Source organism: Camelus ferus, chromosome 2, assembly GCF_009834535.1.
Source record: "Camelus ferus isolate YT-003-E chromosome 2, BCGSAC_Cfer_1.0, whole genome shotgun sequence".
In the NCBI taxonomy this organism is placed as follows: domain Eukaryota; kingdom Metazoa; phylum Chordata; class Mammalia; order Artiodactyla; family Camelidae; genus Camelus; species Camelus ferus.
Window position 1 is genome coordinate 71,127,259 of NC_045697.1, and position 21,713 is coordinate 71,148,971.

Sequence of the window (21,713 nt, forward strand, 5' to 3'; positions counted from 1 at the left end):
CTTACTGATCACATTTCCCCAAGCACCTATTAATACTTACGCAAGGGCAGGTACACAGAGCAAAGTCCTGGGACAGTTGTCAGTAGCTGACATCCTGCTCTGTCATGTGTGTCACCTCCTCTCTGTATTCCTTTAAAGCCACCAGTTTTTACCTTGGACTGTGGAGCAGGGTGATCTATGAAGTTTTTGAAATGTAGAGCTCAATTCAGACTTACCAAATAAGAATCTTCTCAGCTGGGGCTTGGAAACATGTTTCTTGAAAGCCCTATGGTTGGTTCTGAGGCACACTCCCGTTTAAGAGCAAACCCTTAGGAGAAGGTTAACAGCGTAGGCGAAGGTTTTGGGTAAAAGAATTTCCTAAAAAGTTTTACTACCTGATCATGGTAGTAATCATAACACTGGCTAGATCTTCCTCTGCACTTAATTATCTCTCGCACTGCTGTAAACTGTCTCCCAATATTCCTTCATTCTGCCCTTACATTAAGTATTTATTATTCTTGTCCTGCAAGAAATAAGAACATGGTGGGGAGGGTACATGGTCAGTAGTAGAGCACGTGCTTACCATGTACCAGGTCCTGGGTTCAATCTCCAGTACCTCCATTAAAAAAATTAAAATAAATACATAAATAAACCTAATTACCTCCCTCCCTCTGCCCCTCAAAAAGAAACAGGAACATGGGAGGCTGAGAAACTTGCATCAAGCCTCAAAGCTCACTGATCAGCAGGGCTGGGTTCTGAACCCCAGCATGATGCTCAAGTCTCTAGTTCTGTTGCCACTTTGTAGAGGAATTTATCCTCATCATTCATTAATTTACTAACTTATTTGGTAAATAGGTGCAGATCTGGGAGACAGATGCATCTCTATTTTTCCTCAGTTATGCTTATCATAAATATAAACAGTTGTGTAATTTGTTTAATATCCATCTCTGCTAGGAAGTAAGGATCATATGAAAATAAACATGTCTCTAGTTTACCCTGGCACCCCATATTTAGCACAGTGCCTAATGTGTGGCTGCACTCAATACATATTTGTCGACCCAGTGACTGATTGAATGAGCCAGTGACAAGACTGTAGACTGAAGACGTGCTTTTTCTACTGGAGAAGTCATTCTTGTAAACAGACTTAACCCAGAGTGTCAATGCTCTATCCAAGTGCTAACAGAGGTCAGTGGGAGACAGGAGGAAAGAAGCTAAAACCTATCAAATCCAAATTACCACTTGATTCTCACAAGAAGCCCATGAGACAGTCAGCAGAGGTATTATCTGCCATATGTCGTGGGCAACTCAACGTAAGCGTGTCTGGCAATTCATGCTACAGTCCCATGCTACAGTTCCCTTGGACTGTGGAATCAGAGACCTGTTTTCAAACCTCTTTTCTGACACTTCTAGTTTTAGCTTTAAGCAAGCTGCTTCAGATCTGTGAGCTTCAGCCTAGAGAGGCATACACTGGTCTTGCCTTCTATTCACTGATACATCCCAAGCACTCAGAATAGTGTTGGGCATGAAGTTGGTGCTAAATTTATTACTGAATTTCAGTGCTATTAAAGGTCTTGAATATGAAAACATGTATAAAAGTGCCCAGCATTGTGACTAAGACATACTGTTAGTCACAGTTCCCTCGTGACTAAATATCCCTAAAATGTTATTCCTGCTTCCCCCTCCCCTTAAAATCTTGAAAGGGACTCTCTGTCCCCCTCCTCCATTCAGATTCCTTCTGAGTCATGTGGCCCCTTTTACGGTGAGTCTTGGGAAGTGCAGACCTGTGTATTTCCATGAAATCACCTTGTTCACTAAGGCAAAGGGGGGCAGATTTCATCTTTAAATCAGGACAGGCTCTAACTTACAGCAGGAGTTCATTTGCTTTCTCATTCCCCTAAGACTTATTAAACCTTAGTCTCCAAATTTTCCTTCTTTCTAAAAGCCATGGCATCACTTTAATACATTTTATAATGATCCTATAAAAAAAGTTTACAAAACTGCAACACTGCATTATTACCACTATTCAGACTAATAAAACCACTTTACTACACAGCTATACATTAGATTTCCTTGCACCGAGGCACAGTTACCTGGACATTTAAATTCAGCAGCCCCAGATTTATGATAACCCATATATACACAGATAACCCACATGCCTACTTCCCTTCTCGGACTCCTTTACCCAATTTTTGCCTCTTTGTGTAGGAGCAGAGCCACAGGGCCAGGGTGACAACATGGCTGAGAGCTGGAAGACAGATTCTGGGGACTGACAATAGCTTTTAGGACTTAAGAGAACAAGGCTTTTGTTTGGCTGATTGTTTTTGGTTGTGTGTGTATGTGTGTGTAGTGGGGAGTGGGGCGTGGGCTGGGGTACGTGTAAATGTCCTGTAAGCCCAGCTACAATGCTATGAGTAGTAACATTTGGACCTGTGGTGAGCAGCATGTTTATTTAGCCTGTAGTAGGAGGGAGAAGGCAGCGTTTGGATGTACTACAAGATCTTGCAAACCTGGTACGCTGATGAAAAAAATCCAAACTTTAGTGGGCCTATTTTTTGCAACAGTAAAATAAAACATTAGGTGATTCTACAGTCATACCCAGCTTTAGCAATCTGCATTTTTATTAACGGCTAAAAAACAGCGTTGATATATTTAAATCACACGCATGCATCAGGAAAGGCAGTGATGTCAGGATTTATATAGACAGAGATACAGATATAGATATGATGATAATAATCCTCTGTGAGCATAAGTTTTAAATAACAGTTTGGGGAAGAGGTTTTTCATCCAATTTAATTTAATTAAGCTTAATTTTAATTTTTCAATCAAAGAAATTCCTGCCTTAATAATTAGCTAACTGAATATAACACTATTCACAATGACCATATCAATGCTAATGATAATATTTATTGGTGTAACAGCATTAACAAAAACACACTGAGGTATATACACCATCGGTATCATTCCTACTTTGCAGAAGAAAATCTTACCTGTAAGATAAGGAGCAGAACCTTTAAGTTACTTAAGTAACAAAACAGGCAGATCCAGAATCTGAATCGAGATCAATCTAATCACATAGTCGCAGCTGTTAAACGTATGATTTTCCAAATAATGACAGATAACCACAGCGGTAATTTGATAGGATGAACGTGGAATGGACTATGGAAATGATGTTCAGAGAGGAGTTAATGCGGCTGATTTCTACTCCCAGTTCAGCTATTAACTAGCTGAATGTCCTTGTAATGAAAACAACCTCTCTGAGTCTCAGTTTCTTCAGGGGCAGAAGGAGAACTCTAGCTGGATGTTTCCTACTCTGCATGGTCCCTGGTCACATGGAAGGAAGGCATCACCCTTCTGTCAACCAGGGCCTCTCTGTTTTATATTTGGATTTATGCATAATAATGAAGCTTTGAGCAACATTTCATTAAACGACTTGTGTTGTCAACAAATAGCTTGGAAATCACTGAATCTGATGAGCTCTATATTTTTAAACTCTTGATATGTTACAGCTCTATTAAATACTTGCGTTTTTATCAATAAGATTGGCTCTTTCAGTATTACTTGTTAAACATTAGCTCTTTTAAAGCATGAACCCAAAAGATTTTTTTTCAAGGAAGCAAAACAACCAAATCACTTGGTGAATTAACTTTTCCCATTAAGATATCACAGAATTAATTGAAGTTGGGAAATAAATCACCCAGCAGTAAAGTCATTGGGTGTGTTCTATTTTGTTAAAAAGGAACTTAATAAATCTTTTGTGCTTATGTATGCTAGTAGTCTGGTTTAAATCTTCTCTAAAATATTTTCTTAGATTGAAGTGCAACATTGCTTCCTAACAACATCAGTAAGCCATGAGTACTGTGAGTATGATTTTTAATACTAGAGGAATATACAGTGTATGTGCTCAGCCCTAAATATGAGATTAGACATGATTTAAAGTATGTAAAGGCAGCCTGTGGATGCCTGTTTATATGTACTTCCTGATCCAAAATCACATAAAAGGATATGCAGCCTAAGCCTGAGGAAGATGAGACCCTCAGCTGGCCACGAAGAACAGTGAGGCAGGGCAGGGGCAGGATGCCAGAGTGACCTAAAATGGCCAGCAATCATAGCGCGGACCGTGTGCCAGACAGTGCTGTGAGAGCTTTACAGGTACTAAATCACTTAATCCCCACAACAATTCTGTGAGACACACACTGAAGCACAGAGAGTGGAGGTAACCTGGACAGTCACAGGGCTGGAAGGTGACGGAGCTGGGATCTGAATTAGGCACCATGTTGATCGCTGGGAAGGGGTGTGCTTTGTGAAATGGGGGTGGAGAAATCAGGGTAAGATTATAAGCTCTGAAAAATATTGGGAGACATGGAAAAGATCTAAGAAATCTCTAATGATGGAAGAAAAGGGGATGGGAATCCCTTGGAAGCAAATACTTAAAACAGGGATTGAAAGCAAGGAAATAATTGTTAGAAGAAGCTGGAATGAAACTGTCCTTGTTTTTGAAGCTGCAGAAATCAGCAGAGGCTGACAGAAGAACAAAGCCTAACTTCTGAGAAATGAAAGGGAACGTTCAAGGTCAGAGCTTAAATTGGGACTTAGAAGCCGACCTGGGGCAGACTCCTGGGGAACAGTAACAACCAATTTTAAGTGAATGAAGCCCAGAAAAGTGATGAGCAGGTAATTCTTGTACCACGCTACCTGGCTCATTTTATGAAAGAGAAAACAGGCCGGTGAGTTGAAATGACTTGTTCTGCGGTTATTCTAGTTGATGAGTCACAAGTCCACCATTCCTCTCACTGTACTCCTTGAGCTGTTTTTATCCTTAACGTTTCTTCCAGATGCAGTACTTTTTTATGATTCTATTTGAGTGTCTGCTAAAGAAGAAGTATCTAAGGAGACCAAAGGGAGTTAAAACTATGACATGCACATGTCGATTTTTTGGGAACGCTACAGCTGTACACAGTATGAAAAGATGCGTAAACCAGGATTTGCTCTCAGTGCTAGGTGAGAAAGAAGAAACTGGGACATAATCATCTTTGGTGTAGGAAACACTTTCTATTTTCAAACTGAGAAATTTGTTGGCCAGGAAGAAACCTCAGCAAGGAGGGAAGCAGAATGTTGTTTGCTCTTTGGGCATAAATATAATGAATAAGGTTGATTCTACCACACAGGGGAGTGAGTTTGAGAAACTCAAAACAGTCTATTTTCTTCCATTTTCCACAGGAAGTAGAAAATGGAGATCTGTGGTAGACTCCCATTAGCATTATGTGGTCTCCATAAAACCCTACTTTCTCAAGTCTAAAGACATTCAAAGGTAATTATGGGGGAAGAGGAGGGAAGTTTTCCCAGCAGTTGAATAGGGACAGTCATGGAATGGACAAACATCATGCCTTGTAGGTCATTACCTCTGCCCCGCTGCCAAATATGATGTAAGAAGTAGAAGGAAGCGCCAGGTCAAGGACAAAATAAGAAGGACTTTAAGGGCTTACTCTATTCAAAGGTTAGTGGGGAAAAGTAAGTTAATATGTGATCTACAGGCTGGAAAAACTCAAATCTATTGCTAAGGAATAACAGTTGTAATGCACTAAGTGTATATAAATATATATTAAACTCCAATAAAGGCAATAGAAATTAAATTGCAAAATACTGACATGCTGCTGAAGTGAAATTATCAATGTTCTCCGTCGTTGTGCAGAGGGAAGTAGGTGACAAAGCAAACAAGGGCAGTGGGGCATCGTGGGACAGACCAGAGTTCTGGGCCCAACAGCGCTAACCAGCTGTGGCTGACACTGCCAGACCACATCACGCCCCAAGCCCTGCCACAGATCCATTTCCTGATCCGTGAGGCTGGTAGCTGGAGGGTCTCTAAGTCTCTTCCACAAAGCAAATTAGATGACTATGACAGCAGGAAAATAAAATCACAGAAAAAAAAATTCGAATTTATTTTTAAAAGCCAAGAATTTAATAATAGGGATTGATATGGCCAGTGATCAGATACATGAGCAAATCATTAACCCTTAGAGGAATAACGTAAGTGCTCATTGTATTATTACTATTGCTAATGTACAACTACTATAAAAATCTCCTCCCCATCCACACCAAAAACAAAACAGAACTCTGAGAGAAAGGCCGAGACCAAATACCATCAGTAGCTACGTGATGAAAGGAAAACTGCTTCTCTGCTCACAACACTTCTGATACACGTGCATGGGTATTTTTTCCTCATACCAACCAATGTTCTAACTCTCCAGACATCAACTTTAAGTCCTATAATTTAATTCAATTCTGACACTAACTAGCTGGAGTTAGTGGAGCACTTTAGTTGCCAGTTGCAAATCATGGGTCCCCAGGGTACCTACACTTTTGTCAGACTTGGTTACAAAGTCAGGGGCTCCCACAACCCCCTACTCCCACTCCACATTCACTAATTTGCTGGAATGACTCACAAAACGCAGGGAAGCATTTATGTATATTTACTGGTTTGTTATATCGGGTATTATAAGGGACACAGATGAACAGCCAGATAAAGACCTACATACGGTGAGTTCTGGAAGGACCCCGGGCACAAGAGCTTCTGCCCCCAAGGAGCTGGGGTGCACCGCCCCCCCAGCACATGAGTGTGTTCGCTGTCTAGATGCTCTCCCAACCCTGCAGTTAAGGAATTTTTATGGCGGCTTCATCACACAGACACAATAGACTATTTACTCAGTCTCTAGTGCCTTTCCCTTCCCCCAACGATGGGGGCTAAGGCTGAAAATTCCAAGCTTCTAATCATGGTTTGGTCTTTCCAGTGGCCAGCCTGATCCTGAGTGAAGCTCTCCAGGAACCCACCAGGAGTCGTCTCATTAGAACGAAGGATGCTCCTATCACCCAGGAAATTCCAAGGGATTTAAGAGCGTAGCACTATATAAGATGCTTCTCTCTCTCTCATTACTCGGGAAGTTATAAGGATTTTAGGAGCGCTGGTTTAGGAATTTGGGGCAGGGACCAAAAATATATTTCTTATTATGTCATAGCGATATATCAGAATATTTTACTTAAAATTCACAAATCCACTCCCTTTTACCACGCTTTTTTTTAGCTACAATAAAATTATTCAAACTAAAAAGCAGTCAATTCAACCTATTAGTTATAGTAGAAGACTGAAAAGAGGATATACTTAAAGAAAAAAATGTGTTGGTGAAACTGCCCTTCTATATTTTAAAGAAAAAAGAAATACATGTGTGGGGAAGGGTAGGGGAACTTCAGCTCTAACAATACAGATTAGGCTGTTAATGACAGAGGTCATTCTAGTTATTGAAGAACTCACCAAAATGTTTTCTTTCAGAATCAGGGGTTCTGAAATGTCCAGGAAACCATCATACGGTGGGAAGTGAACTCACACAATAACAAAAGTTGGGGTTATCAGTTACTTTGACACAGAGGTGTTTTTAAGGGGTGGCAGGAGGAAACCGGATAAAGTTAATGAAGCATCTAATCATGGTATTTGTTTTGAAGTCATGTCATGTGTACTTTGAGTAAGAAACACATTTATAGACTCAAAACTGAGAAGGGCTTTGAGATCATCTGGAATAGCCTTCTCATGAATTACAGGAAGAAATTGTTGTTAGAACCAGCACTACCTCTCTGGATGCCTGATTCACAGTCCTTTATTCTTTCCCTCCCCTTTTATACAATACTTTTCACCAATATCATTATTTCCATCATCCCTTTTGTGTTAGGTTCAGAGAAAGATATTCTTTCAGTATGATAATGACAAGAAGATCTTAAACACAACAACCATACTTCGCTTTGGGACTAAAACAAATGTCAAGGAACTCATATATGAGTCAGATAAAAGGTGGAATTCACGTGATGAGAAAGCACACCAAATATGCCAAGAAAAAAGTCTGTATAAATTCCTTGAGTTGAATTTTTGAATTGTCTACCAAAAATTACTTTTGCGATTTCTGATGTGCACCAAAAAGCAAATATGAAATACGCACTGAACAGATCACCAAGAGTTGGATGTTTCTTACCAAAAATGATTGTTAAATTTAGCAGACAAAATAAGACAACTATGACCATGACCATCATTGTCCAGTGTACAGAGGGAGAAATACTTTTTTTCCTTACTAAATATAAACATAGTTATCTATCCATGTACAGAAAGTTTGGTGGCATGAGTGTATAAACATCAATATTAGTGGTGATAAATGATAATTTTTGTTTACAGAGTTCCTACTATGTCTCAGGAATTGTGTGAAGAGCTTTCTAAACATTGCCTCAAGCCTCACAGCAGTGTAAGTTTGAAATTATTTCAACCATTTCTACAGATGAGTAAATGGAGAGGGCTGTGTGAGGTAACTTGGCAGCAGCAGGATGAAAACTTACCTCTGTTTGATTCTAGAGCCAACGTTTTTTTCACCAGGTGACACAGTCCTACCCTGACAACATTCCCATAACATACAGAATGCAGAAGTTCCTTGAAAAAAATTTAGAACCCAAGATCGAACCCATCCATGCTCCATTTCAATTTTACTTTCTATACAAATGTCCAATTTTTCTTATTTGCCTGTAGCCTGGGGAATTACTTAATAGCTTTAGCAATAAGCCTTACTTAAACAGAAAATCAAAATCTGCTCAAAAAGAAACCTCATATTTACATTAAAAATGTATTTAATATCATGATCATCACTGACTCTTAATGTACTCTCTCTGATAAATACAGTCACACTGTCTCCCCTGGACCCTTACTGGATAGACTGTTGATACAGCGCTCCCTTTCCTGAGGGGACATCTGACAGCTCCCTGATTCTTTTGGTCAATCACAATCCCTATTTGGCTACAGCATTTCCTCTCTTTCCCTCCACCACTCTAAACTGGATAACCCATTATGAATCAACCCCAAAACCAATTCCAGTCTATCCTCACAAGGGTCATGCTAGTTTCCATCATAATTTTACCCCTGGCCCATTTCTTGAAATGAGCATTTGTCATTACCTAGCCATCACTAAATTCAACATAAAACTCCCCATCTGTGACAGGTCCCCCAGACATCCCTCATACAAATGGAAATGTCCCCATTAGTTCTTCCAGCTGAATTTCTCAGATTTGACCCAACCACACACAAACCATGTTTGGTCACCCTCTGCTAATGGACAATAATTTCTATGACCCCTGGCTACCTGCTGATAATTCTTACTTTGTGAACCCAAGCCTATTTGGCTGCTACCAGCCAACTGCACTGGCTTTGCTAACTCACCAAGCTTACCAGTCCCTTGATCATAGTCAATGCTCCACAATCTTCTTCCCTTCTTGAACTATCTCTAGGACAATCACCCAACCCCTCCAGTTCCCCTCACTCTCACTGTAGAAACCAGAGAGGAGTCTGGGACATTACAGGTCCCCTTATAGGTGATCTCCATTCCTGGTGAGCTGATATAGAAAAAACAGCCACAGAATTGGTCCTAAGCTCCACTCAAGACCTCACCACATTTGGGGAGACGTTTGCCACCTGTTGGGCATCACTCTAAAGAATCAACTGCCTGGCTAAAGAAGACTGACTCAGCCAGAATCATCTATTCACTGCTGAAGCAGTTCACATTGTCCTGGGACAGCATCACCACTGACCTCAAATCTGTGACTTGCAATTACAAGAAAGCCAGAACACTGTCATCTAAAACTGTATCACCCTGGATAGGGAGGGAAGTGACTTCTGCACCTTTGTCCCAGGAATGTAACTGATGTCTCTGTCATAACAGGAAGGTTCACGAGGCAAATGAAAAATTCATTGCAGGAAAGATGGCAGGTTCTGGGACTTCTTCTGGTGAATCCCTGAAAGCCTATGAAGTTGGGCACATAGATTGATCTGGTCTATAATTCGTCTTTTTATCTTCCTAACAGGATCCCTCTCACTAAATGTCTGGGTTACACAGTACAGCAGTTGGCAACCGTCGCCATGTCTCAACAAATGGTCCGGTTGGTCCTTGACAAACAAAAGGTGACGAACAAAAAATAGACTTACATTGTTCAGAGAGAAACAAAATGTTTCTTCCTTCCTTTAATAAGAGGAGGGACTGACAAAAACACTCTCCTTGACCAAACTTTAGAAAGGCTTGTCTGAGCCTTTCACCAAAGCCCCATCCTTAGGCCCTGTCTTCAGCCTGCCTAGTTCAGTTATAGGAAGAATTCAGCCATCCTTGGTATCTGATCACCTTAACTTGTCTTCATTCAGTAGGATCTTCCTACCCTTGATATCACCTCTTAGTAATTTTCCATCCACTGACCCCCTTGTCCTACTCTTTGGCTGTGAATTCCCACTCGTCCTGATTATATGCTAAACTGAATCTGGTTCTCCTCTGAAGTCTCTTTTCTCCTACTGCAATGGTTCAGTATAAAATCTGTTTTTACTACTTTAATTGATGCCTGGTTCTGGTTCTCTTTGACATATGGTATGTATGGTCATAAGAAATGTTAATAAACTTTATAAACTGAGATAATGCAAGCATCACTTCATTTGACAAATATTAATGGGTATCCACCAAGAGGCACTCCCTTTTCTAGATGCTGAGGACAAAATGGTAGCCAAAAGCAGACAAAAGGTCTACCCTCATGAAATTGACCATCTAGTGAGGAAGAGATCACACAAACAATGATCACACAAATAACATAATATCATTACTAAGATAAATAGTTTGAAAAAAAGGTACATGGTACTTACTATAATTGGGTAAGTCAGGGAAGGCTTCCCCAAAGAACTAATGAAGTGACATTTAAGCTGAAATTTAACTATTCAAGATTATTGGGTGTATGTATAGGGAGGGGGAGTATCAGGGGAATTTTAGAAAGAAGGAGCAGCATGTGGCAAGTCTCTTATTGAAAGGGAAGGTGGAGGTGCATTCAAGGAATGAAAGAATGCCAGTGTAGACAGGTCACAGAAAATACTGAGAAGCAGGTCTTGGATGAAACTGAAGACATGTATGGGGAATGGAATACTCAAGACTTTCTAAACCATCTAGGGATTTGCAACCTGATTCTAACTGCAACGGACACCAGTGTATGTATGTGATTATTTACCACAGTGCCTACATCACGGTGCATAGCCAATAAATGAAAACTTAAAAAAAATCTGAATCATCTTAATGTGTCAATGTATGTTATTTGTCTTACACATAGGATAAACTCCATATATTACTGATTTTTGGCCCTAGGGTGGCCAGTGGGAGAAAACTACAATCACTAGAAACCTCTGTCGCATTTTTCTGATTTGAATGTCAGAGAGATATTGACAATGGCACATTATTTGGGATTGTAAACTTCAGATAATCTACAGTTTGTTGGTAGTTCTATGAATTGTTATTTAAGAAGTCAACCACCCATGGCCATCATCAAAAAGTCTTCAGATAATAAATGCTGGAGAGGGTGTGGAGAAAAGGGAACCCTCCTACACTGCTGGTGGGAATGTAAATTGGTGCAGCCACTGTGAAGAACAGGAAGGAGGTGTCTTAAAAAACTAAAAATAGAGTCACCTTATAATCCAAAAATCTCACTCCTGGGCATATATCTGGAAAAGATGAAAACTCTAATTGAAAAAGATACACACACCCCAATGTTCACAAGCAGCATTATTTACAATAGCCAAGACATAGTAGCAACCTAAATGTCCATCAACAGATGAATGGATAAGGAAGATGTGGTGTATGTATACAATGCAATGTTACTCAGACATGAAAAAGAATGCAATATTGCCATTTTTCCGCAACATGAATGGATCTAGAGATGATCGCACTGTGTGAAGTAAGTCAGAGAAAGACAATACATGGTATCACTTATATGTGGAATCTAAAAAATAATACAAATGAACTCATTTACAAAACAGAAACAGGCTCACAGACATAGAAAACAAACTTATGGTTACCAAAGGGGGAAGGTGGGGAGGTAAGATAAATTAGGAGTTTGGAATTAACAGATATGTACCACTATATACAATTTATATATATTTACTGTACAGCAGAGGGAATTCTATTTTTTTTTTTTACAAAAGCTAATCACCCAAATTTGAAATGAAAAGGCATTTGTGTCAGAATGAGGCTCAGCCATCAGATATGGAGAATTATTATTTTGATGTGGGACATTTGAGCAAGGCCCACCCTCCCATATTTGGTCAGTCACTTCTAATTTTAAAAGACATCTTAGCCCATGTTACACAGGTTTGTAAAAACCATGTTTTTCATTTTCTTATTGCTAATTGATATACCGACCTCATGACCATGAAAACAAAGTTTATTTTTCATTAATTAAAATTAAAACTCATCTGCAACTTAGAAAGGATGGGTAGTGGAGAGCTGTAGGCACAAGGACCTGTCTGCTCCCTCCTTCATTCCACAGCCCTCTCAGGACTTATTTACATCCCTACAAAAGGGGAAATGCAGTGTCTGCTACAAGATCCAAATTAATCTAGTTAAAAGCTCTCTGCGCTCCTGATCACTGAACACTGGAACAGAACTGAGGGTTGCAGTATTAGCTGCAGAGCAACAGTAATAGCCATGAAAAAAAGGGCTGCAGCAATGGGAACAAGGCAGCTGCTATTTGCTGGGCACTTGTTCTATCTACGTGCCGTGGTTGCAGCATTTCACTTTATCTGAGTGACTGGCCTGAGACTAACACCCCATTTCTTCAAAGACGAGAGAGATGAGGTTTACGGAGGTGAACTAACTTGTCCATTGGTAACAGCTAGGAACTTGCAGATCCCGTATGCTAATCTAGAGGGCCATGATTTTTTAATCCTGATACCACCCTACGTAGGATGAAAATAAACTCACTGTCTCACTGTCTAGGGTATGCACCTCAAGTGAACTGCACAGCAGAGAGGAAATCACTTCATCTTTTCTCACCTCTTTTCACACCATTCTTCTTGATTATTTTCCTTCAGTGAAACTGGCTAGGCAGAAGTTTGAGTGATGATCAGAGACTGCTAAACAGACCACAGTGGGGAAAGAATCTATAAACTGGCTCACTGCCACCATATCCTTAATAAGCTAACCAGCCACAAGTAACTTTGAAAGGGCCTAAAAAAACTCACGTAATTTAACATTTCCTTAATTCAGATTCTTAAATGGAAGGAATTATTTTACATCAGTAATGCACACAATTTACTTTCTAATTTCCACCTAGCTTTGATATATATTTAATAAGTATTACCAGCTTATCTCTTGAAGAAAGTGAAAAAAAAATCAGTACTTAAGATTAAGCTAAAGTCCACCTTTGAAGGAGTTGGCCTTTAATGTTTAAAACATGAGGTAGAGAATTTCAAATGAAGAATTTCTGTTCCATATTTATGATTATCTGATAATCTCCTCTTCATCACATATTCAAATGGCCAATCAAATGTTACCATATAAAAACTAAATAAAAACCATATGTAATTAGGATTTTAAAAGGGATGCTGAATATCTACAAATTTCTCCGAACTAAACTGAGTTCTTGAAATGGGAGCCTAATTTTCAAAGTCAATGTTGTATAAAGAAAGAATCAGATTATGCTAATAAAGACCAAAGCAAACATGCATATTACTTTAAGAAAACAGTAAGTAATGTACAAAGGATCTTTTGTTTGGAATGGAAACAAAAGTCTTTGGAAGTCATTTCAAAAATATTCTCCATCATAAGCAGTAAAGGATATAAGATTCTGATGGCAGGTAAAAGCAGAACTAGATGTTTTAAACGCATACCACCAGATGGCATCTTAAATCCAACAGCACATTCAGAGACTGTGAGTTAACTGAGTTTCTGAAATGGAATCAAATTCATAAATTCCAAATAGATTTTTTTAATATTAAAATGTCTGACACTAATAAACTCCAAAGAACCCAACAATAACAGTCCTGAATATAACCAAAATACATGAATCTGAAAAGAAAGGCACTATAAATAAAATGGTGACCTTGACATCAATCTTTATTTTAAAGTTTGGCTAATATTTTTGTGTTTCCTACATTACTACCTACCATTTTTCTTTCTACTAATCCTAGTTTTACTCTATCAGAGGGCTTCGTTTATTGTAAATGTGAAAAAAGACAGAGCAGAGAGCATTACAAAGAAAAATATTAAGAAGAAAAGCTTATAGAAAAAATAAAACAGGTCAAGTTTCCTTTCACCTACATATATGACTCTCATGAAGTTGAAGTTCAAAAGCCTTGGTGTCCAAACCTTAAATATTTTGAGGAACTGAATGAAACAATGCTGCCATGCCTAAAACCAGCTGGTACCTGGACCGCAGTGTCAAATATGAATGGGAATTAATTACAGAGAAGCATATCATACACCAAACCGGAGCCAAAAAGTAACCATCTGGGAGCAGGAATTGAAATCATGTTCAGAATATTAACATACAATGCTGTTTCATAAAAATCTCCGAAACAGACTCGATTATCCCCTGGGTGTGGGATTTGTTGGTTGGTTTTTCCTACCATCACATAATCAGTAATATCCTATTTTTACAAAACACATTTTACTAGAAATGTTATTTTCATGTGATAAAAGTAACTTAAAGGAGACTTGTTACCAGTTTGTAATTTATTCTTGAATTAGGTTTATGTATATATACAGTGTTTTACACACACCTTTTAGAGTTTAATATAAGGAAAAGAACACTGGACTTTTTTGAGAGCTTTTTTTTCCCTCCTCCTCAACAGACTGACTTAGGTCTCAAACCGTTCTGTGGATTTCACGTTACTTCACGAGGTGATGCTCACTCCATGATCCTGGGGAGAGCCGGACAAAATAGAAGAAAAAGCGATGTGACCACCCACCCCCCAAGACAAAAGCAAAGCCAAGACTGAACTAAAGGTCTTCTCTCAGGGAACATATTTTAACATTAGCAGGATGTGACAATAGAAGTATTTAGTTAATATTTCAATAATACATTTTATATATGAAGATACCATGTTAAATAGTGGTAAAGCAGCTGACTCAAAACTGAATATTATTCTCTTACTAATCCACTAACTAAACCACAGACTGTTCTATAAGCAACTGCTTCTGATGGCTTATATATTTATCCAGTATCTCATTTGTCCAAAACCCTCCACTTCAGACGGATACCAAGAACTACAACACTAGATGATCTGAGGTTGGCTGAATCTAGGGGTGCAAAACCACATATATATGTAGGGCCAACTATAAGTTATATGTACGTTTTCAACTCTGAAGAATCAGTACCCCTAAACCCCTGGTTGTACAAGGGTCAACTATAGTTAAATGCTACACTGCGTGGCTACTCACAGATTTAATGATTTCATGGACCTGTAAAATTAACTTCTAGCCACAAATAAAATGGGAATAGACACAGTGGAACTGCCTGGGTTTTAATACTGGTTCTGGCACTTTCTAGCTCAGTCACCTTAGGTACAATACTCAATTTCACTGAGCTTCAGTTTCCTCATTTGTAAAACTGAGCTGATCACAGCACCTCCTTCGTAGAATTGTATGAGAACTCAGAGTTAAAAAGTACAGTGTTACAATGGTAACTGGCAAAAAACCCCAAGAACTTTAAATGTTAGCCTTACAACAAAATTAAGTCCTTGAAAGCTACAAAAAAACAATTATTATCTACTGCCCTTAAACACTCAACTATTTGTAAAAAGTACTGACTTACAGCAAATTGAAAAGGACAGAGTACAGTGTGTCTTAAAGCAAAATCTATGTTCATGTAATTATGATATAATTGTAATGACTGTCAAAAGTCTCCTCTGGATGCTGTTACATGTTTATTGCGGTTACATTATTACTGACTTGTACACTACATACAAGTGCTGAATTCCTGACGTTCAGCGATTCTTAATATAATATTGTCTTCACTCCCACACAATTCACTGAAAGATGCTTTTGACCCTGTTTTCCTTTATAAATTGTCCCAGCAGGAGCTTTCTACATCAACTCTCAAAGAGTCTATAAAGACAAGGACTACACAGGTTTCTCACTGGGAAAAACTACATAAACTCTCTGTCCCAAATATGCTAAGCACTCTTGTTTGGTCTTCCCCCCTTGAGTTACAGCAAAATGTTTTTATTTAAAATATAGTAAATTATAATCAAGAGGCAAAATAATTTACTCCCTCTCTTTCTTGAGAACCTTTAACAGCATGCTTATTTAGTATGTTTTCTTCAGTAATGAGCAAGAACAAATTCCAGCCAAATTTGAACTGAAACAACTGATCTTTTCAACCTAATGCAGAGGTAGAATGCAGTATATGTATATTACATGCACTGCACAGGTAACAGAGTGGAACAGCTGAGCATCTGTTATGTAGATAGATGCCTTTTCAGAGCAAGGTCTTCAGCGTACTAGCTCTGAGACGTCAGGCCAGTTACTTCAACCAGTCGTTCCCACAGTGGGGTCCCGGGTCAAGGGTATCATTCTCATCAAGTTCTCAGGCCCTACTCCAGACCCACGGAATCAGAAACTCTGGAGGTGGGACTCAGCAATCTGGGTTTTATGAAGCCTTTCCGGCAATTCTGATCCACGCTCAAGTCTGAGAAACACAACTCTCTGAGATGCCCTTTTCTCATTTGGAAGATGGGTTTCCTAAGACCAACCTTGAGAAACCAGGGAGGAAAACAGATAAGGGAAAAGACACAGGCTCTCTAATGACCTTTCATCTGACTGTTATCTTTTTTTTTTTTTAAATCAAGGGTCCAAATTAAGGGGAATAAGAACATCAAACTGGTGTGCTGTGGCCACAGGCCGGGCCTGAAATGTGCTGATCTGCCAGCAGTGGGCTGGGTACCAAAATAGGCCTCTGGCTGCAAGGCAGGCCCTAAAGCCTTGGCCACTGAAATCACAAGTGGGCAAAATGCCCCAGGAGTCATGTTTTATCCCCATATAAACTAAGGCCACGTTGCTCTGATAGTGACAAATGACAGAACGAGGAGACTAGACACTGATCTTTTAGTTCTCAAAAGACTCTGGATTCTCACCCCTACTTGACTCTCCCCGGAGTAAAGGCATGGGGAATTCTCCTAATTGACGTCAGCTGCTGTAAGGGAAGGAATGCCATGACCTTAAACTTGGCCACTGGCTCACTCTCACATCCAGGAACAAAGCCAGAGGGTTCTCCTGGCAACTGCCTGACATGCTAAATGGCAGACACAGCCACTGAGGGAATCCTTCACTGCCCGAGGGACAGATCCCCCACCGCAGGAAACAGACAGAGCGGAGAGATTAGCAGTTTGCCCAGCTGATGCTGGCCTATCCCCTAGGCCCAGAGAGCAGAAAATGAGTTCTAAATCATTCTGTTCAAAGACCTAAGCTCCTGGTCTGCTTCTGTGTTATAAATGAGGGAAATTTTCTGTGCTAAGTCAAAGGGAAAACAGGAGAGTAAGAGAACTCGAAGGAGCGATGGAGTAAACTGGATCCCTGCATAAATCATCCTGCTATACTCAAGAAGTCCTCAGTAGAAATTAAATACAAACTCATCCGACATTTTAAGATCAATGTTTACTATCATTTCTGAAAGGTCCTGTACTCAAAATCAGATTCAGTTCTCCTACTCTGACAAAGCCATCACCGTGGCCCCCTCGGACCAGTGTGAAAGGTTCCTGATCAACTCCGCTCCCAGGGGTTCCTCCCAGCTCACTTGACTCATCTCATCCGGATGCTATTCTGGCCGCAGATTTGATTGCGTAACTCCCCTGCTCCAAAACCCTTTCGACGTCTCGGTGCCTACAGAACAGTAACTGAACATCTAAGTGTTGCTTAGGGCAGACTAATATCTGACCCTGACCATCCAACCTGTCTCACCACCCACCTCCCCAGCCACTCACACCCTCTGAGACCCTGTCTTCCCATAGCCAACCTCTAAGATCATGCCTTCCCATTTTACAAAAAAAAAAAAAAAAAAAATCAGTGTCTTTAATATGCTGTTGTCTCTGCCCAGAATAACCTCTGCTAGCTTTTTCACATGGTAAAATTTCACTTACCACAGATGCTCCAGTTCAAATATCATGCAACCTGTCAAGACTCTTCTGGCTTTCCTGCATTCCTTTTTCTGAGTTCCCATAATAATTTACAGGCACCTCCATTAGTTCTTAACAAATTTTATAGTAATTATCTATTAATGTATCTGACTTCCCAAGTAGATCTTGAGTTCTCTAGTCAAGGACCACACCTCATCTGTTTCGTCTGCAATTTCTAACCTTCTGAAACAGTTCTCCATCCACATTCAGGACAGATAGGATCCAAGCTCTTTAACAGCTTAACTCAAAGATGTAATACAATAATCAATGGACACTGTCAGGGAAATACTTAAAAGGTAGGAAAACTTTTTAAAGTTAGCTCTATCCAGTTGGATATGTGTAAATTTGCTTGAATAAATCTAGGTTATAGCTTTTCATTTAACTAATAGTTTGATGCATGTACCTTTCAGCAAATATCTGATTCAGTTTTCTTGTTATATTCTGAGCCCTGGAAAGACAGAGACCAGGTCTTATCCACTTGTGTATAACCTACACCACCTGTACCAGGTAAATGTTTGTTAAATTGAATTCCCAAATGAGTTGTATCTTAGTTCAGGCTGCTATTACAAAATACCTTAAGCTGGCGCTTAAAGAGCAAACATTTATTTCTCACAGCTCTGGAGGCTGAAAAGTCCAAAATCAAGGTGCTGGCATATCCAGTGCTTATGAGGGCTCTACTCCTGGTTTGCAGATGCCCATCTTCCTCTGTATCCCCACGTGGAGGAATGAGAGAAGGCTTCCCATCTCTTTCTCTTGCTTTAAGGGCACTAATCCTGTTATGTGAGGTCCACCCTCAGGACTCATCTAAAATCTAATTCCCTCCCAAAACGTCACCTCCAAATAACATCATACTGGGGATGAAGGCTTCAAAATGTAACAATCAGTCCATAGCAAGTTGCTACCCAGCTATCTGGCAACATTTTTTAACATTCCACCTGTATGCTTGCAAGGAAACAAAGATAAATTAAACTCAAGTTTCAAAAAAGAGTCCAAAAGGGAAGACGCTTTCCTTTACGAAATGCCTCCAATACAGAAACACATTCTTCAAATTAAATCTCTGAAACAGCTACCATTCTAATCAGGAAAGTTAATTTAGAGAAAAGAGCAGAACGTAACTCATACCTCACTTGTTTTGACTGGGGACCCACAGCTAATCCTCACTTCTACTCCCATGGAGATGGTTACTGGCTTCCCTAAATCCATGCTCCAGAAGGGCAAGGTACACAGAGCTTTAACTCCTTCCCCAGAAGGACACAGGAAGGGAGCCAGGTTGGGACTGGACAGTTTCCTGATCCTTCTTCTCCAAAATAAAAAGTACAGAATTTTAAGGGAAAAAATCCTAAATGAACATAAACCTTTTACTGCTTTAAAAACACTTGAGGGAGAGGAGAGAAGGAGAGTTGGGCAGCTTTGTAAATTTAAACATTAAAGAGAACTGCTGAAGGAATGAAATAATGTCCAGATTTCAAATAATCAAGACACTAATTTCTAGATTTTTCTTTAAATGGGAGGGAACCATGGCACAGGCATTAGCACAACTCCTCTCGAAACATTTGAGAGTGAAACATTTTTATTAATCAAAAGTAGGACAGAAGAAAAGTGGAGGGAAAGCTGGGGAGTGGCTTTTGAACATAATTAAAAAATATTTGCCATTTGTTTGGTTTTGTGAGTTTACAGACCTGCTACACTTAAAGCTGAATTCCAGACCAGAAGTTACCAGTCAGTTTCTACCCAGACCACTCGCCTTACATTTTTAGGAATCTGCCACACGCAGGTGAGAAGCTATTTCTAATACCACTTGAAAATCTCCATACAGACAGGCTTCAGGCTATTTTTTTCCTGCTAAATTAAAAGCCCTTGCTTCTTTCCCTTTAATATTTTTTCATGGGTTTCCATTTGTAACTCTATTATTTTCCTTCTTACCCCTCTCCTCTTCTACTTCTTTTCTTCCTTCTCCTCTGAACTGTTTAAGTTCTCCATTTTTCTTAAATGTTGAATTCCGGACTATATAAAGAATGCTGTACCCTGAAGCTCTGTATGTAAACCATGCCTTTTCTTGCATAGCCTAGTGCTAATAAAATATAACTTTATTGATTCAGTTACCCAAATAACAAATATTCTACATTTAAAAATAAATATTACACTGCTGGTTCAGCCATCCAGATGAAATAAAATCTCAACACAGTCATATTCATAAAATGTTACTCATAAGTTAGAAGAAGTATCTTGAAATACAAGGAGATTGTGATTTTCTCCAGTCCATGTGCTCTGCTTGTATTTTGCAGTCCTCTGTGTTTCAGCTTTTGCCTGAAAGCTCACTGGCTGGAAGACGAGGCTATGAATTTAGCTTTCGGGTGAATTATATGCAAAAGGCTTTCCCCTCTTTTATCCAAATGTTAAAATAAATTACCCTCCGCCACTTACATTCCGTATTTTTATAGTTCCAGAAAAAGGGGAAAGAGATCTCTGCGATGGAATCTTCTGGAGGCTCTAGGACTTTGCCTTCCTAAGAAACATGACCAGCCCTTTAGAGGACAGCTTTCCCTGCCTGGGCTCTATTTCAGGAGCGCTCTGCAGCCTGTGTGTCCCCCCAGCTGCTTCTGCCACCATCTAAAGGGCTCTGTTGTTGTTTCTCCCCCAGGGAAAGCTATACATAACTGAGTCCTGATTTCCAAAGTCTCTTCATATCTATATTCTGAGATTTGCCGAAGCATTAGCAGGAATCTCACTAGAAAAATCTAACTTTTTCTAGCAACCGCTCCTGGATATGAGGGCGATGAGTCTACAGGCTCCAGAAAGTTTCGGGGATAAAGCATCATGGATCTGACTCTTCCAGAATCTCCCCTGTGCGTCCGTCCAGGACAGAGCCTCATCAAAGGGAAGAGCCGGCCGCACCCCAGAAAGCACATTCCTCTAAGTGTCTATTGTGCATGTCTCCTTTTAGTTGTAATTATCATCTCCATGAACATCTACGAGGCTCATTAGTAAGTTTAACATGAGCTCTTCATTGGCAGTCACAGAAATGGAAAAAATATCATAACACATCATATTTATATATCATGTCACATTATGATATAATAGAACAGCATAATAAAATATCAAGCCAGTCATTCTTACCAAAACTAAACAAGCTTAATGATATAGATATCATTTAAAGCTACTATTTTACTATTTATTTATAGGTGGGATTTACAGTCAATCTTTTAAAGTAGTTTCTTTGCTGATGGATTTCAAGCTCATATTTAGATATTAAAAAACTGTAATATTTTAATATCTAAGAAAGCAAGGCATGTACACATTTGTTTTGTCCTTACATTTTCACAGTATCTTTGAGTAGAAGATAAATAATGCATGACTCCATTTAAATACATGGAAAATGGGGTTCATAGTGATACACACAGGGTAAGTGTGTAGCTTGACTTAGTCACCACTGGTCCAATGCTGACTTAACACCATTGGAGCCATTTTTTCCTGTTGCCTGGCCCCAAACACAATCATTATTTTTATGAGTTACAAACAAGAAAAACAGCATTGCCAACCAAAACCAGAATGTAAATAACGTCAGTTTCTTTGGAATAGGAACCATTAGGGACATTTTAATCAAGCAAGGTCTAGTCTGATATTCAAGAGGGCTTTTCTTGCTTCTAACAGTCACCATCAAAAATATATCTGAAGGCCAGTAATATTATGAGTACATGGAGATTTGAAAGAAAGAAGCAATCAGTAGTATGCATGAAATATTTTA

At 39.4% G+C, this 21,713-nt stretch overlaps 1 protein-coding gene across 3 annotated transcripts in view; it reads right to left on the reverse strand.

The window, feature by feature from the left end:
* PPP3CA (protein phosphatase 3 catalytic subunit alpha) overlaps positions 1 to 21,713 on the reverse strand; it is a 288,031-nt gene that overhangs the window by 125,376 nt on the left and 140,942 nt on the right. The window lies entirely within an intron of this gene.